The sequence below is a fragment of the Cupressus sempervirens genome, chromosome 1 (genome assembly GCF_028749045.1).
Source record: "Cupressus sempervirens isolate cs-2001-9-10 chromosome 1, ASM2874904v1, whole genome shotgun sequence".
Classification (NCBI taxonomy): Eukaryota; Viridiplantae; Streptophyta; class Pinopsida; order Cupressales; family Cupressaceae; genus Cupressus; species Cupressus sempervirens.
In genome coordinates this window covers 312,104,957-312,123,031 of record NC_143118.1, presented here as the reverse complement: position 1 = coordinate 312,123,031, position 18,075 = coordinate 312,104,957, and the positions used below count along the sequence as shown (strand labels likewise).

Genomic DNA, 18,075 nt, shown 5'->3' with positions numbered 1-18,075 from the left:
GCTATTGGGGCCTTGGTATTATTTTTGTCGGGTTGGGTAAGTATAGAAAATAAAGTGTTTTCGGAGGCATAACAATACAAATGAAAATCCTTAGAAAAATCTGGATAAGAAAGGGTAGGAGCATGAGCAATTTCAGTCTTGATTTGTTCAAAAGAAGCCTTAACTTCTTTTGTCCACTTAAAATTAGTATTCCCTTTCATCATATCCACAATTGACTTTGTTATCTCAGAGAAGTCTGGTATGAATCTCCTTATAAAGTTTATCCACCCAAAGAAAGACCTAACTCCTGGTTTACTCATGGGAAGTGACAACTGTTGGATAGCTTTCACCCGTTTAGGATCTATTCGAATACCCTCTTTGGAGACAATATGCCCCAGTAGTTTGCCTTCTGTCACCCCAAATATAGACTTCTTAAGATTCAGTGAGATGACTTGAGTTCGACATCGATGTAAGATGGCTTCTAGATGATGCACATGATCTCTTCTCTGCTTTGAAAATACTGTAAGATCATCAAGATACGTCACAATGATCTTATTCTTGAAATCTTTGAATGAATGATACATGGCCCTTTGGAAGGTGGCCCTAGCATTTATCAAACCAAAAGGCATACGATTGTAGGAAAACATACCCCATGGAGTGGTAAAAGCGATTTTATGTTGATCTTCAGGTGCGACACTGATCTGGTTATAACCAGAGAAGCCATCTAGCATTGACATGAGTTCTGAGCCAGATAACAACTGCAAAATATGATCCATGACAGGGAGTCCATAATTATCCTTAAGTGATGCCTGATTCAAATTGCGGAAGTCAACACATATTCTTATCTCACCATTCTTCTTCCTAACAAGAACAATATTAGCTACCCATGTTGAGTGGTGAATGGGATAGATAATCTTTGCTTTAAGCATCTCATCAACCTCATTGAAAATAGCGTTAGCCACCTTGAGATTGAATTGTCTTTGCTTTTGCCGAAAGGGAGTTGAACCAAGTTTCAAGGGAATCTGATCTTTAAATTTCCCATTCATGAATTCCTTTAGATCTTCATAGCCCCAAGCAAAAATGTCTTGGTAGGCTCTCAATAATTTCATGAATGCTTCTTTTTCTTCTAAAGTCAAATCTTTCCCTATTAGGACCATCTTTGGATTTTCTTGAGAACCAATATTTACTTTCTCATAACCTGAACGATTAGAAGGTTTAGTGTCCTCAACTTTCTCTTTCCATTTGTCTTCTTTATCAAAAAGACTCTCTAGGGTGACTAATCCTCTCGGGATAACATTACCTTCCAATTGAATAATCTCAGGATCATCTCCTTGTTTTCCATTATGATTACGTGATCCTTCAAATTTTAGGTCTGAAAATGGAGGCCTTCCCTCAAGAAATGCAATTATTTTCCCATCATCATCAAAAACTTGCCAGTGTCGATCATTATCAAGCACATTGGGTCTATGAATCATCTCTACTGTATAAACATCTCTGTTGAACTGAGGATGAGGGATAAGTAGAGATGCAGAGACTGCAAGACAATCTGCTTTAGAATTTTGTTCACGAGGAATAGCAAATAAGGAAAAAGCATCGAAATGCTCGATCTCATCCCACACTCTATTCCTATACGCCTTCAATTTTGGATTCTTTGTTTGATATTGCCTACATACCTGGTTGACAACTAATTATGCATCTCCTGATACCTTGAGTTCTTTGATTCCTTTTTCTCTTGCATACTTGAGACCAAGTAGGAGAGCTTCATATTCTGTGGTATTATTGGTGGTCTCAAAAGCTAGCTTATAAGCTTTTGGAAATCTCTCTCCTTGTGGTGATATCAACACTATCCCAGCACCTGAACTGGAAGAAGAACTTTCGTCAAACTCCATTGACCATAATTCATTGGTTATATCAGGCATGAGAGGCTTAGTTACATCTCCTTCATTGGATGTAATCATGTACGTTCCATGCCTAGTATCAACATATAATATTTCAGCTTTGGGATCATCTGATTTCAACACTGTATATTTAGCTTTGGGTTCAGGATCAAGCTTAACCTTCTTATTTCCAATAGGGATAAGGGCATGAGACATGTCCATTTTTATTTCACCACCAAGATCTTTGCAAAAACTTCTGCTCAAAAGCATCCCATAACTGGCAGGAATATCAACGACCAGGATGTTTAGTTTTAACTTCTTCTTAGGATGTGTTGCAAGTGCTACTTGAGCATCTTTCAACTAGCCAACTAGTGGGACTTGTTTTGCCTCCATAGAATACACTTTTCCAGAAGGTTTATTCAGAGAGAGACCCAAGGCATGTCCTACCTTTGAAGGCATGACATTATTAGATGCACCAGAATCAATGATACAATTACTTAACTTGCATCTAGCTATATAAAGAGAAACATAGAAAGGCTCAAGTTTTTCTGACAAAACAAAAGATTCTTTCTCAGTCATGGGCCCTTCCAAATTATCTCCCACTTCTAGAGAAACCCCTGATTCATGGTTGATAGTGATTTCAGGTGAACGTTTCTCTTTGCCAACACATTGGATCAACCTTTCTAATTGATGAGGGTTGGCTTTTAGGTGATCCAATTGAGAAATTTGTACTTTGGTCTTCTTGCAATGATCAATAAAATCAAAAGAGTCTTCCATGGTGGGAGGTGTTTTACCCTTATTTGTCTCCTTTGCTTGAGAAGGCTCTTCTGGAGTATGCTTACGAGACAAAATCCTCTTAGCAGTCTCATCAGAGGCTTTTTCTTTTTCTTGTTTACTCCATTTTTCTTCCAATCTCTGTCTCCAACTTGGTGTAACCGCATTGCAAGAATCATTATTAATATCTTCAGTTTGGTCATCATCAGATTCATATTCTAGGAAATTTATGGAAGAGGTTCCAACAGTGGGTTCTGTCACATCTTCAGGAGCCAAATATTCTTCTATCTTCTCTGCAGTCAAATGCATTTGCATGAATCTAGCCATCTCAGGACAATTTGCGCCATCATGATCTGTTGTTAGGTGAAAATCACACATAGCAGCTTGTTTACCAAATGATGAGGGATGTTCGATGGCTAATCTTGATGTCGATTGGGGTAGCCACTTAGTTTGTCTATTTTGTTGATATGGCAGATAATTCCTCCTTAGAATATCTTGGTACAAAGGTGGAGGATTAGAGGGCAACTACTTTTTGAGTTGTAACAGATCATTAGCCAATTTCTGATATAAAGGATCAGTGGTAGTGATAGGAGCTTTTTGAACTTTTCCCTTTTGTAGATCACGACTCCATTTTCCTGAACTAAGCAAGTCATCTTCCACCTCGATAGCCAAGGTTTGCGCGGCTGCTAGATTAACGAGTCTTGTCCTTTGTATTTGAAAGCTTACATCAGAAGGTTGAGCACTGATGAAGAAAGTCATTTGATTTTCTTTAATGGGTCTTTTGTTGACAGGAATTCGATTCACCGTTTGATTAAAACGAGCAATGAATTCTCACATGGGCTCATGAATTTCCTTCTTCATTGAAGTCAACTAGGAAAGGAGCAAATGTTCATCTTTAGCAGTCTTAAATATCCTCTCAAAAGCTTGAATCAAAGTTACCCATGAAGTAATTGATCCAACTAGTAGCTGTCCAAACCATTCAGCTGCGGCTTCGGTGAGTGTTTCAACAAAAAGATGGATAGAAACATCTCCATATTGGATTGCAAGAACACTGCTTGCTATAAAGAATGCACTTATATGCTAATCAGTAGTGGATTTTTCGTCTCCAGAAAACTTGGGGAGAATTTTTCGAGAACCAACGGGCATGTCATGTAATTGGTTCCCTAAATCTAGAGGGCCGATAGCAGCTCCCCATGGGACTGGTGGCTACGGCGCTTGATGTGCCATGGTCGGAAGAATGATATTAAAGGGCTGTAAATTTATAGCTAAAGGTACAATAGTACCTAGCAAAAGCAAAGCTTGAAAGGCTGTAGGAGAAACAGTAACCTTAGTTGGAGAAGAAGACCTACTAACAGACTTGACCTTTTTCTTCTTCTTAGGAGTAATTGGCTTAAAATCTAACTTTTGAAGGGCTTCAAAGTCTTTGTCTACCAAACCCTTTTGTCTATCAACTCGAGTGTATGGTTTATCAGCCAGCTTAGTTGTTATTATTTATTTTCCCTTGAATATGACCAAGATTCAGTATGTTTCTTCTTTGAATGACCACTATTCTTTCGATAACTACAACATTCTGACCAATAGGGGCTCTTCGCAAGATTTCTCCGAACTCCTCTTCTTCTTCAAGAACTCGATTAACTTGATGATATTCCTATACACTTCATCTACACCTCCAGGCTAGAGTGTTCAAGTCTGAGATGATATCTTCCTGGGTGTCTTGAAAGCCAAGGTTCGGTTGGAGAACAGGAAAAACGTTCTCATGTGGAAGCACCATTGTACATCATTACAGGTGACTGTCAATCTATCTGTTCAGTCTCCCCAGTAAAGTCACCAAAAATCTATTGGTGAATAGATTTTTCATAGTAGAATTACCCAATGGAATGTGTGGCAAACTGTTCACAACAGTTGGATAGGCCCTTGGTATGCGGCCTTCCTCTGCGTTTTGAGGGGCAGCTCCCTCGTATGATAGAATTTTTAAAAGATTTTCAAATAAAGAATTCAAACTTCAAAGTTCAAGGAGAGAGTCATGGAAGACGAATGCACCACATGCCCTCACAACTCTCTGTGGTTAACAAGATCGATAACGGTGGTGTCCAAGAACTACGCTTGAAAGCAACCAATATTATTAAGCACATTCATTATCATTTGTAAACACTCACATAGCACCATTAGAATGTCTACCACAATGTATAACAATTCGGATTTTAAAATAAGAAACCCAAAGCACATCTCAATTCTTTTTCTTGCACCAAGAGAGCAATAGAGATTTTTCAATTCAGAGATAAAAAGTGTACATACTTTCCAAGATTTATCTCTAGATCAAAATTTCAGCATAGTGTTCCCTTATTTTTCCAACCAAAAAGTCCCTTTACAAAGCCAAAAGGTGTCCTTATATAGACATAGAGATTAATAAATACCTCTCCGTGGTCAATAACCACCTCCAAAATATGAAATTTTGGAAGGTTAATTAACTTATACAAGAAAACTCGTAAAAATAAAACTTTAGCTAGAGTTCCTAAAAATGTTTGCATATACAATCACTAATTCTTCTAGCTACTAACCCTATCTATCCGAACACAATTGATCTATCTCGAAAAGCCCTGTAAGCATCTCGGATGAGCATCATTGATTCATAGTTTGGAATGAACACGTTTTCCATCCTGAGTTTGGTTGTGAGGTATCTATCTTGGATTTCTCCTGACTCCTATCAATAGGCTGAAATGTTATAATCTCCCAGCATGATTGCAACCAGGCTAAGCTTCATCATAGTTTCAGCATCTGATACACGGTTCTCTATTTCTGAATGAATCTGAACACTGAAGGAATCAAGGAGAAACTGACAATCAACATGCTGAAGATCACTTACTGGCACCCCACCTATGATAGTAGAGATTAATTCATCTCTACTTTTTTTTTTCAGTTGCTCCAAAGAAGTTATTAACTTTTCGAACCCAGTGATCCCTTTGTTGATGTTTATCATCTTCCAACCAACACTTTTACTCTAGATAGGTATTTGGTTGTCACTTGGATCAGCAATAATTTTGTCAAGGAGTAGGGTGCTCGTATCCAACTTGGCCATTTCTTTTAATTCATCAGCTACTTTTTGCCAGTTGGATTTATGTTCTTTGCTATTTTCCAGCTCCTTAGAAATTTCCTGTATCTGCGTGATGGCTTTCCCATATATCTCTTTTACTCCAGTTATAAGTTTTGAAGCATCTTCTATCATCCTGTTTATCCAAGCCTCAATCATCATACTATGTGACTTTTGTTGGTCGATTCTTTGAACAATAGTATGATCTAAAATACCATCAAGACCTATTAGAACTGGCGGAGTGGCCACGACTTGGGTATTAGAAGGATTTTTGATTGAATTAATATGAGCTACCATCATCTGAAATTGTTCTTTGAGTTGCTCTTTGGCTCTTCTCTCTTTCTTTGCTCTTTGCAACATCTGAGTGGCAATCAGTTCAAAATTTTAAAACTCTCTTTCGACATTAGAAGGACAAAGGTCAACATTTTCTAGAATGAAATCTGATTCAGATGCTTCATCAACATTCTTTTCAACTATAGGCTTGGCTAATTCAACACACAAATTGCCTGAAGTTTTATCAATAGCTAACCTAGACATCACTTTGGTCTTTTTTGCCTTAGGAGGCTTCTGAAGAATGCTAGAGACCATATCAAATCGAGGTGGAACTATTTGAACAACTTTCTTCTTCTTCTGAAGACTATCCTGGAACCATGAATGTGTAACTTTTGAAGCTTGTTCGACACCTGTTACATTTTCAGCAACCATCATTAAGTCTTCTGAATTAGATAATAGGTCATCTAACTGTGTGATGTGTATTATGGGCATATCAGGAGGAGAAAGACTCAAGTGAGGAATCGCTACATCACGAGGCGATGTAACCGAAATATGTGATTCAGCAATTTGAGGCTTCTTTGGTCTTTTTCATTCCTTCTACCTTTCATTCTTCTCCTTTTCCTTTGGACTGTAAACTTATCTGGCTGATTCAAATCTTCATCTTGATCTTGAGCATCTATATCCAGTTGTTGTATCTTTTTACTAGAAGTTGCCTCTATCACCATCTGAGATGATTCCCCTATATTATTTCTCCTCTCTTTATTTTGAGATTCACCAGTTGCTTTTCCAGTTCTGACTTTACTAATCCAGTGTTTTGTTCTTTTAAGAACATAGGAAGACCTCTCTTTCAAGCTTTTTAATTTAGGAACTGACCAATCAAAAGGAGGGAGCTCTAGCAATTCAATTTTTTCATAATAATAAGGATCAACCAAAGAAACCTCATCATCATCTACGCCTGTTACATTGATGTCTAACTTGAATACTATTACCTGTCGTACTGTAAGCTGCATCCAATCTCTCTTCTTGACTTCGAAGTCATTTTCACAATCCTCCCAAAAGTCTTCTAGAGCCGGGAAGTGACCAAGACTGGGACTTAACTTTAATTCATTCACAGCATAGCCCTTACTATCATAAGGGAAACGCATCGTGTAAGGATGCGAATTTATTGTGGCAATAGATCTTTCAATGTCCCTGGCATCTAATGCAGTGTCACAACTATAATATCCGATGTCGATAGGAAAAGTTATTTCATCTGTCCTCCTGTTCCTGCAAAGTTTATTGATTTGATTAATTTGCATGCACATTTCAGTTAAGACTAGTTTATCATCAACGAATCTCAGTAACATCAGTGGACACCCATCATAGGCAGCTAACTGGATATAAGTGAACTTTGGGAATTGTATGAAAATACTTTCATATTTTTGTACTTTCATTGCTGCTTTTGGTGATATCCTAAGCCCAATGTTCCCCTGAATTTCCCTTATAGTTAGCATGGTGAATGCGTCATTCACTCTTCTGAAATGGTGCAGGCTATTATCATACTGAATTTGAGGAAGATGATTATAAATGATTGTTGTGTCATCATAATTGCCCTGCCAGTTAAGTCCTGGCCAACTTTTGGTACTTGCAATAGCATAGAAAATATATGAATTCATATAAAAGTAGTCATTTTCTTGAAGTCCCATGAGCTGTCTATGCAGTGAGTCACTGATAATTTCAGCCCAATCAATGTATTGTTTTCCTTCACAAACTATATTAATGAATAGAAACATCCAACCTTTGAACTCATGTGAATCCCAAAGACCAATGATCCTGCTCAACAAAATTACCATATTTGCCACATCTTCTTTCAGTGATGATCTGTGAATGGATTTGCCTAGTTGGGACTTTCCTCTTCTGGGTTGGAAGAACCATGATCTTTCCACAGTATTCAAACATTGAGTTTGATTGGTAGTAAAATATTCCTTGGCAATTCTTAGATTAATGCTGGGATATTGCATCCTAGTGGGCAATCGAAAAATGATAACAATAGAGGCAGGGTCTAGACGGACAATTCTTTCATTGTTCGATGAAAGAACTTCTCTAGTGCTGGGATGATAAGCCTTCATGCACTCCAACACTAATTTTGGGCATTGTACAGAAATGGGATGCCCGCCTGCTTGAGCCAAGCCACTTTCCAATATTTTTCCAGCTAATGGAGTCTTTTCTTCATTTACAAGACATGACCAGAAGTCTTGAAGGCAAATACTTCCTAAAATGGTATCACCGATATCTGGAAGCGTACTTCTGAAAACAGGAGCATAATTCGGCCTCCGATACTTGTACTTCATGGTTTGATTTCCAAATTTTCTTTCAAATATGGTGGATGTCTTCAACCCCGCACTGCACTCTTCATTTCTAGCTGAACTTGAGTGACATAATCAGTGAGGCTTCCATAGTTATAGGTTAGGAACATGCATTTCATTTTGTCAAACATTTTGTGTGCTTCCCTAGCACTCTATATGTCATGTTTGTGTTCACCACCCCTTTTTTTTATCTTGGCATTACGTCAAACAAATCAAGGGCGATCTCAGGAGCTGCTTGCATTCTTTGTTGCATGTCCATGGATTTGTATCTTTTCTTCGCCAATACCGGAGCTAGGTAGTTCTCCATTCATGTTTGTAGATGGGCGCTATTTATATTTTAAATGACTTTAGGAAATAAAAAACATTACGGGCTGAGTCAATACATTATGCTTTGGATTTGCAGCCAGTACAGTGCCTGCGTATTAGCAAAGGCAGTAAAACTCAAGCTTTAATATCACACCCATTGCTCACCATCTCAAAAGCTATAATCCCATTTTGAGTTATCATTCATTTCGAGTTTTCCAAGCTCCACCAAAGTTCTCACAATGTCATCTATCTCATTTCAACGTCACTCACTTCCTCATCTCCATGCGGGATCAATTCTCTGTAAAACCCGTCAACTACCAAGGGATTGATATTGACGATACACATTATAATGTCTGATTTGCTGAAGGTCGTGCGGCTTGACTTGGAAGGAGGGTGGAATGCATTCAAACCTCAGCATCATATTATCACTATTTACTCATAATATATGCTGGCGGCTTTATGTCATCCGAGTTACCAAACTTTGAGACACCCCCCCGCTATAGAGGAAACGATAACTGCAGGTTCAGACTAATTCCAATAAAGCCGAATCATGAGTTGACAATGTATTGAATGGGGTGGCACACTATTATTGTGTCTTTAACAATGTTCGTAGCCTGGACTTTGTAGAGAGAAATCTGCAAGTTCTGTGAAACGATATAGAAGCTATTGGCGTGGCAAGAAACCTCTTGGCACATTGTTAATTCAAATTAAAACATCTCGCACTGCACATGGTGGATTATCAAGTACTCTGTTCGATACATTTTCATTGTGATTACCAATAGCTCTCATGTATATATCTGACTTCTCATGGAAGAGTTTTGAACAAGTTCATAACTGCCTTATAAGGGTTAATAAAAACATGTTTTTAATGGCTATCGTTAACCTTGTGGGAGGTTAGGAAAGACACGTTTTTAGTGGTTAACATTAACCTATTCTTTAGAGGTTAAGAAAAGCACGTTTTTGGTGGTTAACATTAACCTATTGAGAAATTAAAGGTTAAGAAATACGTGTTTGGGCGGCGATCATTAACGTTTTATAACTTGAGGCTCAGAAGTTGGATTTCAATGATCTCAAGTGCTGTGCGGAACCGCTAACGAGCAGGGGACATGGAGGCTTAAAGACTCGCAAATTTCACAGATAGAATGATCAATTTAAGGCTTAAAACCAGGGAAGTTTTAAATATTAACCATGGCTCATAAAATTGAAACAAATTCTATAGTCGGGCAACATGATGTAACATTTATTTTCTTCTAAGAACTTAAATGGTCAATCTGCAAAATAGGCAATGCCTCCAAGTTCGAAAAAATCTAAGCAATTTAGAAGAGAAAGACAAGATAAAAGGTTTGCAAGAAGAGAGTAAAACAAGGAAGTGGAGATGGATAAATTGGGATGCATTCTTCATGTTAAGATCTTCAAGCTTGTTTCTTATCACTATTGTCTTTCAAGTTGCACCAACGCTCACTGTGACGCCGTTCCATGGCCTATTTGGGGGCTTTCCGTGAGAAAACCTAGGTTGACTTCTCCATCGTAGGAAGCTACTCGGATGAATCAAACTCAAGTTCGGAAACTTCTAGAATGATTTTGAATTGTAGTTTCCTTAATATTTTAGTTTAACCCTGACAAAAATGATATCAACCAACAAGAATTTATTAATTAATAAATATAAATATATTTTAAAAATAAATCACTCTGGACCTTAGAATATTTGATACTTGTCTTTGAAAAGAATAACTGCTGACCTCTACTAAAAACATTAGTTCATAGACAGGGACTAATAAAATATAAATTCAAATATTACATAAACAAGCTGTTACATGTTCTAAGAAATATGCGTTCCTAACCATCAAAGTCCTTTCATTAGCTTCATTAGGTCGGTGACCACAGGCTAACAAGAGATAGATGTTACAAGCCACCAAAAAGGGAGATTAAAAAAGTGTGAACAAGGAAGTTTGTTAAACCGGTAAAGGAGGCGAGGAGCCATCTTCACGAGCCAGCCCAAAGAACTTGGCATGCCCAGCGATCAAATCACGGGAAACTTCATCGCCTGAACGGAATATCTTTAGACGCCCACAGCGTTCTAAAAGGTACCAAACCTTTTCAACAATATCATCGGAGAAACAAGACACACCGCATAGCCGGTGGAATCTCGCCCTCCTCACTGCAAAATGTACCGACTGACGGATAAATGCGAGAATGCCACACAACGTAATGAAAACCAGACTTCCCAAAACCACCCAAGAGAGGGTATCAACTTCAAGCGCCAGCATCGCCGCAGCAATGAAACCGTAAGCGGTGAATGCAAAGCTCTCGCAAACCACTAAACTGTTGACAGTCATGAACAACATCTTGTCCCCCGTGGTGAGCTCGGAGCTCATCTGCGACATGATACAAACAAAGAGGGAGAGAAAGAAGGCTGTGCAGTCAAAAATAAGGAAGAGCTTAAATGAAATGTAGGAAATAAGAATAGGGCTCCCTCGTTCCTCGTTTGCATCAGACTCCGAGTCAAAACCGCCAGGCACGGTGAAAGCAGCACGTGTCATGGCGGCCAACAGCGTTGCCACAACTAGTTCTGCATTGCGTCTGTCTTCGTAGGCTTTGCTTACCATGAGCCTCGCTTTCCTGTACTTTTTATGGCTCATCTGTGGCGCGCAGTACATGAATGGCTCTGGCCTCCCTCTATAATATGCCAACTTTCTTATCATCCTAAAGGTTCGTGGTACTCGGTGACTTCTCTTGCAATTTCAAATGGTGTCTTGTCCTCACTGTTCGGCGCAAGCTTGTCTACCTTATCTACCTTAAGCAACAAATTCATCATCTACACCACCAAAAACAGCAAAAGGAAAGAAAGAGGGGGAATTAGTTGCCTAATATTTCAAAAGAATTAGTTTCAACAGAAATCCAAAACACTGAGAATAGAGAGATTAACCCCGTAAGATGATCTTACGTGCTCAAATTTGTTTCTCGCTGCAATGTGTAAAGGTGCGTCTCCCGCTTGAACAATTACCTTTTCATTCTGGATATCTATATCTTCATCATCATCATTAGTCCACTCTGTGATTCCTTTTTCGACAACCTGGTTTTTGCATCTTTCACCAGATGCTTCTGTGACACAATCATCTCGTCCTTGACTAGACTGGTAAGGCTGATACCTGTGGAGCTAGGTAGTGAGCTAGGAATTGGCATCTGACTCAAAATCCAACAATGAAGGGGTGCTCGAGTTAGCATATTGTTTTGAAGGTGAAGCAAGTTCCTTAAATGGACACTATCATCTCCTCCTTGACTAGGCTGGTAAGGCTGATTGATGAGATTGGACAAGCCTAGTTTTTTCTCAATTAAAAACTGAACAATTTTGACTTGGTTGAGCTTCACAACATAATGGAGGGCGTTTTGTGTGTGGGTTATTAATAACTCCACAGCATCTTTGAATCCCAAACTTACTGCCAACTTTAATGGAGTTTCTTCTTCATGATTTGTACAATCACACAAATTGGCATCCAAGTCGACTAACTGTTTTGCCAGTTCCACGCGATTCTTCCTCACTGCTAAATGCAAAGCCGTCTCGCCTTTGTTGTCCTCCATTGTTATTATTTTGATTAAATCTGCAAAAGTCACACAGTTAAACAAGGCAAACAAGCAATACATAGCCTTCTAATGTAGAAAACGATTGTAAGAAGAAGATGACCTTGGACTGGAATCTTTGCTGCTAGCTCTCGTAACAAATCTGCAGTTCATAAATCGACTAGTTAGCCGAAAGAGCAAGTTTAGAATAGCTTCTAATCAGAAAAACAAATATGACTGACGAGACAAAACAAAAAAAAAACCTGGGTCTCCTGCAATTACTGCCACATGGAAAGATGTTCTTCCCTCCCACGGCAATAACTGTTGATATTGTGAAGGTCAACAGTCATCTTTGTTCCCTCCAATAATCGAGTCTCTTGGTTTCCAAAGACTCTTCATTTGTAATATTATTGGAGCCCATTTATATGCTGCTCCTGCTCATTTTGTAAACAACTTTTTCTTATTAATTCAATACTTTGTAGTCTGGACGTAGCCACTATTGTGGTGAACCAGGATAAATCCGGTGTTGTGTATTTCTTTTTATTGCAACATTTAATTTCTTTGTTTAAAGCTCGAAATTGGTATCAGAGCACGAGGTGTGCAGATTGGAAAATCAGTGTTGAATTTTCCGGAAAGATGCAGGATTTGAAAATAGAGAAATTTACAGGCAAGAATTACAGCCTGTGGAAAGTGCAGATGCGTTCCTTGCTAGTTAAGCAAGACTTGGCTCTCGCAATCGAAGGAAAGTCTAAGAAACCGTCTACAATGACTGATGAAGATTGGCAAAAGATGGATGACAAGGCTATGGCATCCAATTTTCTCTCACTAGCGAAAAATGTCTTGTTCAATGTCTCAAATGAGACGTCAATGAAAGATGTTTGGGATAAACTTTAGAATATGTATCAAACAGCGTCGGCTGCAAACAAAATTTTCATTATGAAGAAACTCTACAAACTGAAAATGAAGGAAGGGATTGCAATGTCAAATCATATAAATGATTTGAACACCCTATTATGTCAAGCAAGCTCGGTTGATATGATTCAAGATGACGAATCCAAAGCAATAATCTTGTTATGTTCTTTACCTGACAGTTGGGATCCCGTAGTTACAGCTGTAAGTACTTCAAGCTTTACGAAGTCAAAGCTGGCCTATGATGAAGTTGTTGCCACTTTATTAAGTGAAGACATGAGAAGGAGTAACAAAGGCTCCTCATCCGGTGATGCTCTCACTATGGTCAGCACTGAGAGAAGAGGAAGAAGCCATCATAGAGGAAATAATAATTACAATCAGCGAAGATCAAAGTCACCCAATCGTTCAAGGTCAAGAGGTAGGAATGGTGAATGCTGGTTTTGTGGTAAGCCTGGCCACACAAAGAGAAATTGTCGGGCTTACAAGAAAGCACAAGAAAATGTGAGAAACATGGAAGCAAATACAGCCTATGAGAAAGATGAAAGTGCTTTAGTTCTTTCTACAAGTGACACAAAATTAGATTCTTGGGTGATAGATTCTGGAGCTTCTTTCCATGCTACTTCATGTACGGATTATTTCACAAACTACCATGGTGGTCAATTTGGAGAGGTATTTCTTGGAGACAACAAATCCTATGAAATAGTTGGCAAAGGTGACATTTTGTTACCGCTGGAAGATGGAGAGAAATGGTTGTTAAAAGATGTTCGCCATGTTCCCAAATTAAAGCGAAATCTAATTTCAGTTAGTTAGCTCTTTGCCCAAGGATATTATCCATTCTTATATCCGGATACTTGGAAAGTTACCAAGGGTTCGAGAATAATTGCCAAGGGAAACAAAGTTGGCAATCTTTATCTCCATGAGAAGCCTACTGAAATAGGGGCTGCTATGACAGTCATGGGTAGCGATGCAGCACTTTGGCATCAAAGATTAGGCCACATGAGCAAAAAGGGCCTTGAGATAATGCTCAAAAGGGATCAACTACCGGGTCTCCAATCAACAAACTTGCAATTTTGTGAACATTGTCTTTACGGAAAACAAAAGTGGGTCAGCTTCTTGAAAGATGGACATGATCTCAAGGAGAAACCATTGGAACTTGTACACTCGGATGTCTTTGGTCCAATTGAGGTAAGCTCTTTAGGAGGTTCAAAATTTTTTGTTACATTCCTTGATGACTGTACTAGGAAAGTATGGATATATATGATGGCAAATAAATCTGAAGTCTTTTCTAAGTTTAAAGTTTTTAAAGCTCTTGTTGAAAACAAAAGGGGCCATAAGATCAAATGTTTAAAAACGAATAATGGAGGTGAGTTTTGTTCGCTGGAGTTCAACAATTATTGTGCAGATAATGGTATTTGTAGGGTGAAAGTTATGCCCTACACCCCTCAAGAAAATGGGGCAGCGGAAAGAATAAATAGGACAATAATGGAGAAAGCTCGGTGTATGCTTTCTAATGCAGGATTGGGAAAAGAATTCTAGGCTGAGGCATGTAATACAGCCATATATCTCATTAATCAAAGTTCTTCTTGAAGGTTGAACTTCAGAATTCTAGAAGAGGAATGGAAAGGTAGAAGACTCTCTTATTCTCATCTTAAAGTTTTTGGTTGTCAGGCTTTTGTACATGTGCCCAAAGAAAATAGAAGCAAGCTGGATCCTAAATCCGAGCCTTGCATATTCGTTGGCTATGGAGAGGATCAGTTTGGCTTCAGGCTTTGGAGCTTAACTGATAAGAAGATTATTAGAAGTAGAGACGTTGTCTTCAATGAGAAAACTTTTCCAGCATTAAATTCTTAGGAAATGTCTGAAAAAGAATTTGTGCCAATCGCTGCACAAAGGAATGTTGTATTGAATCCACAAACAGTTTCTAACACTATTTCATATAGTCCCACCTCTGTACTATTTCATAAATTTTCACCTTCTTCCACTTCTGGGAACACAGGACATGATGATAGTTCTACACAAGAGTTTTTTGATATCTCTTCTCATGACAGGAATTTGTCTCTCCATCACGATCAAGCTTGTGAAAGTTTTTCAAACCAAAGTACAAGGGATCCTCTTACTACAATGGGCTATCAGTCAAAGGACTATAATGCTCATCCACCAATGCAGGGTGGGCAAATAGAACTACAAGACATCAATCTGGAGGATGAGAGTAATTCGCAGGCTATGCCAATTGATATCCATGGCAATCCCATCTATATATAGAGTACTCACAGTAAACGTATGTCACTATATCCATTTGAGCACGGTGGAAACTCAAGCCACAATCTTGGCAATACATGTGGGCAATTTCAAAGTGTAGGTCCAACTAATCCACAGCCTGCACATAATCCGCAAGGGGCAAATGAAAACCAGGTTCAAACGCACGTAACAGAGGTGAATGTATAGGGTGCAGAACTCCATCCACAATGTGTTAGAGCTATTTCACAGGGTCTACAAATTGATTTGCAGGACGTTAATGTGCAGGGTAATCATGGTGGGAGCACAGACCAGCATCTTGGTAATTCACAGGAGTAGCTTCATGCAGAGGAGACAGTTTCACGGCAATTTCATGGTAGTCAAAGACCCTTTCACCATGTAGGTAATATGGCAGGTAGAGGTAACATGTCTCCAAATCAACATAGTTTACATACCAATTTTGAGGCACCCAATACAAATATATCACAGGGAGAAGGCACACTTCATAATAATCTGTTCTCAAGCAACAGAGAGGGCATTCAACATTTAAACCAGTGAACTAGGGTAACCGGTTCTCCATTTGAATTGGTTCAACCAGAGAACAGAGAACCCCAAATGAGAAGATCAACTAGAGAACGGAGAATGCTGGCTAAATTCTCTGATTATGAATTATTGTATGCTGAAGAAGCAGAGCCTTCAATTCTAGTTTCAGAATTTTTAGAACTGTCTACATTCAAAGTAGCTCTCAACGATGTCAATAGTGATAAATGGAAAATAGAGATGTGTGAAGAAATGGATTCTTTACTCAAGAATCAAACCTAGGATTTGGTCTCTCTTCCACCTAATCGAAGACCACTTAGGAACAAGTGGATATATCGTGTGAAAGATGAAGCGGAAGGCAATAAACGCTTCAAAGCCAGATTGGTAGTAAAGGGATTTGATAAAAAACAAGGGATAGATTTCAATGAAATCTTCTCACCAGTTGTCAAAATGGCAACTATCCGAACTGTTCTTGGATTAGCAGCTGCATGGGATCTTGAATTAGAACAACTTGATGTGAAAACCGCTTTCCTACATGGTGATGTAGAAGAAGAACTATACATGGAGCAGCCACAAGGGTTCGTAAAGAAGGGACATGAACACCTTTATTGCAAATTAAATCGGAGCTTGTATAGCCTAAAACAAGCCCCAAGACAGTGGTATGTAAAATTTGATCGCTTCATGGCTGAGCATAATTTCACAAGATGTGAATCAGACCCATGTGTCTACTTCAAGAAACTTCCAAGTGGAGAGTTTGTCATCCTTCTTCTTTATGTCGATGACATGTTAGTAGTTGGCACAAACAAAAGAATCATTAATGAGTTGAAGCACAAATTGGCAAGCCAATTTGCAATGAAAGACTTAGGGGTGGCCAAAAAGATTCTTGGCATGACAATCACAAGGGATAGGAAAAAGAGGGAAATCACTTTGTCTCAAAAACAATACATTGACAAATTTGTTGAAAGATTTGGCATGGCTGAATCAAAAGTAACTCCTATTCCTCTTGCAGGTCACTTTCGATTAAGTTCTGAATTATGTCCTCAAACACAAGAAGGAAAAGAATTTATGGAGAAAATTCCATACAAATCAGCCATTGGTAGTATTATGTATGCTATGGTTTCTACTCGCCCCGACATTGCTCATGCGGTGGGAGTTGTGAGCAAGTTCATGAGCAATCCCGAAAAAGCTCATTGGGAAGCCATCAAATGGATACTAAGGTATCTAAAAGGCACTTCAGATTATGTTTTATGTTTTGGTAGAAACAAAATTCAGCTACAAGGTTACACTGATTCTGATCTTGCTGGAGACTTGGATAAACGAAGGTCTACCACTGGTTACACCTTCACATTTGCTGGAGCTGCGATCAGCTGGGCATCATGGTTGCAACATTCCATTGCTCTTTCTTCAGCTGAAGCTAAATACTTAGCTCTTTCCGACGGTGCAAGGGAAATGATTTGGCTTCAGCAGTTACTTGGTTACTTGAAAGTTCATCAAAATGAATATAATCTATTTTGTGACAGTCGTAGTGCGATCTTCATGGCACATAATCAGTCATCCCAACGTCGCTCCAAGCATGTTGATGCACATGCTCACTTTGTTCATCATGCAGTTGAAGAGGGCAAGCTGAATGTTGTCAAGATTGACACCAAGATCAATCCGACTGATATATTCACGAAAGTTTTTTCCAAAGAGAAGTTCGAATGTGCTAGAACTTCTCTTGGGCTTGTGAAGAAAAGATAGATCATTTTTTGAGCAGGGTATTGGGTGATCAGTTGTAGCATTGGTTGTCCTTCAAGTGGGAGTTTGTTGATATTGTGAAGGCCAACAGTCATCTTTGTTCCCTCCAATAATCGAGTCTCTTGGTTTCCAAAGACTCTTCATTTGTAATATTATTGGAGCCCATTTATATGCTGCTCCTGCTCATTTTGTAAACAACTTTTTCTTATTAATTCAATACTCTGCAGTCTAGACGTAGCCACTATTTTGGTGAACCAGGATAAATCCGGTGTTGTGTATTTCTTTTTATTGCGACATTTAATTTCTTTGTTTAAAGCCCAACAATAACAAGCTTGGTGGATCCGCAAGTTTTAGCAAGTCTTTCACATTTCTTGTTGGCCATTTCAACAAGCCACAAAGAAGCTCATTTCACCAGATTTATTCTCCATATCAAGCAAAAATTTTCCTCAAGTTC

The 18,075-nt window shown here is 38.7% G+C and overlaps 1 pseudogene; it reads right to left on the bottom strand.

The window, feature by feature from the left end:
- Nucleotides 1-10,594: 10,594 nt before the first annotated feature.
- LOC149577361 (uncharacterized) lies at nucleotides 10,595-18,049 on the bottom strand (annotated as a pseudogene).
- Between the last annotated feature and the right edge of the window lie 26 nt (nucleotides 18,050-18,075).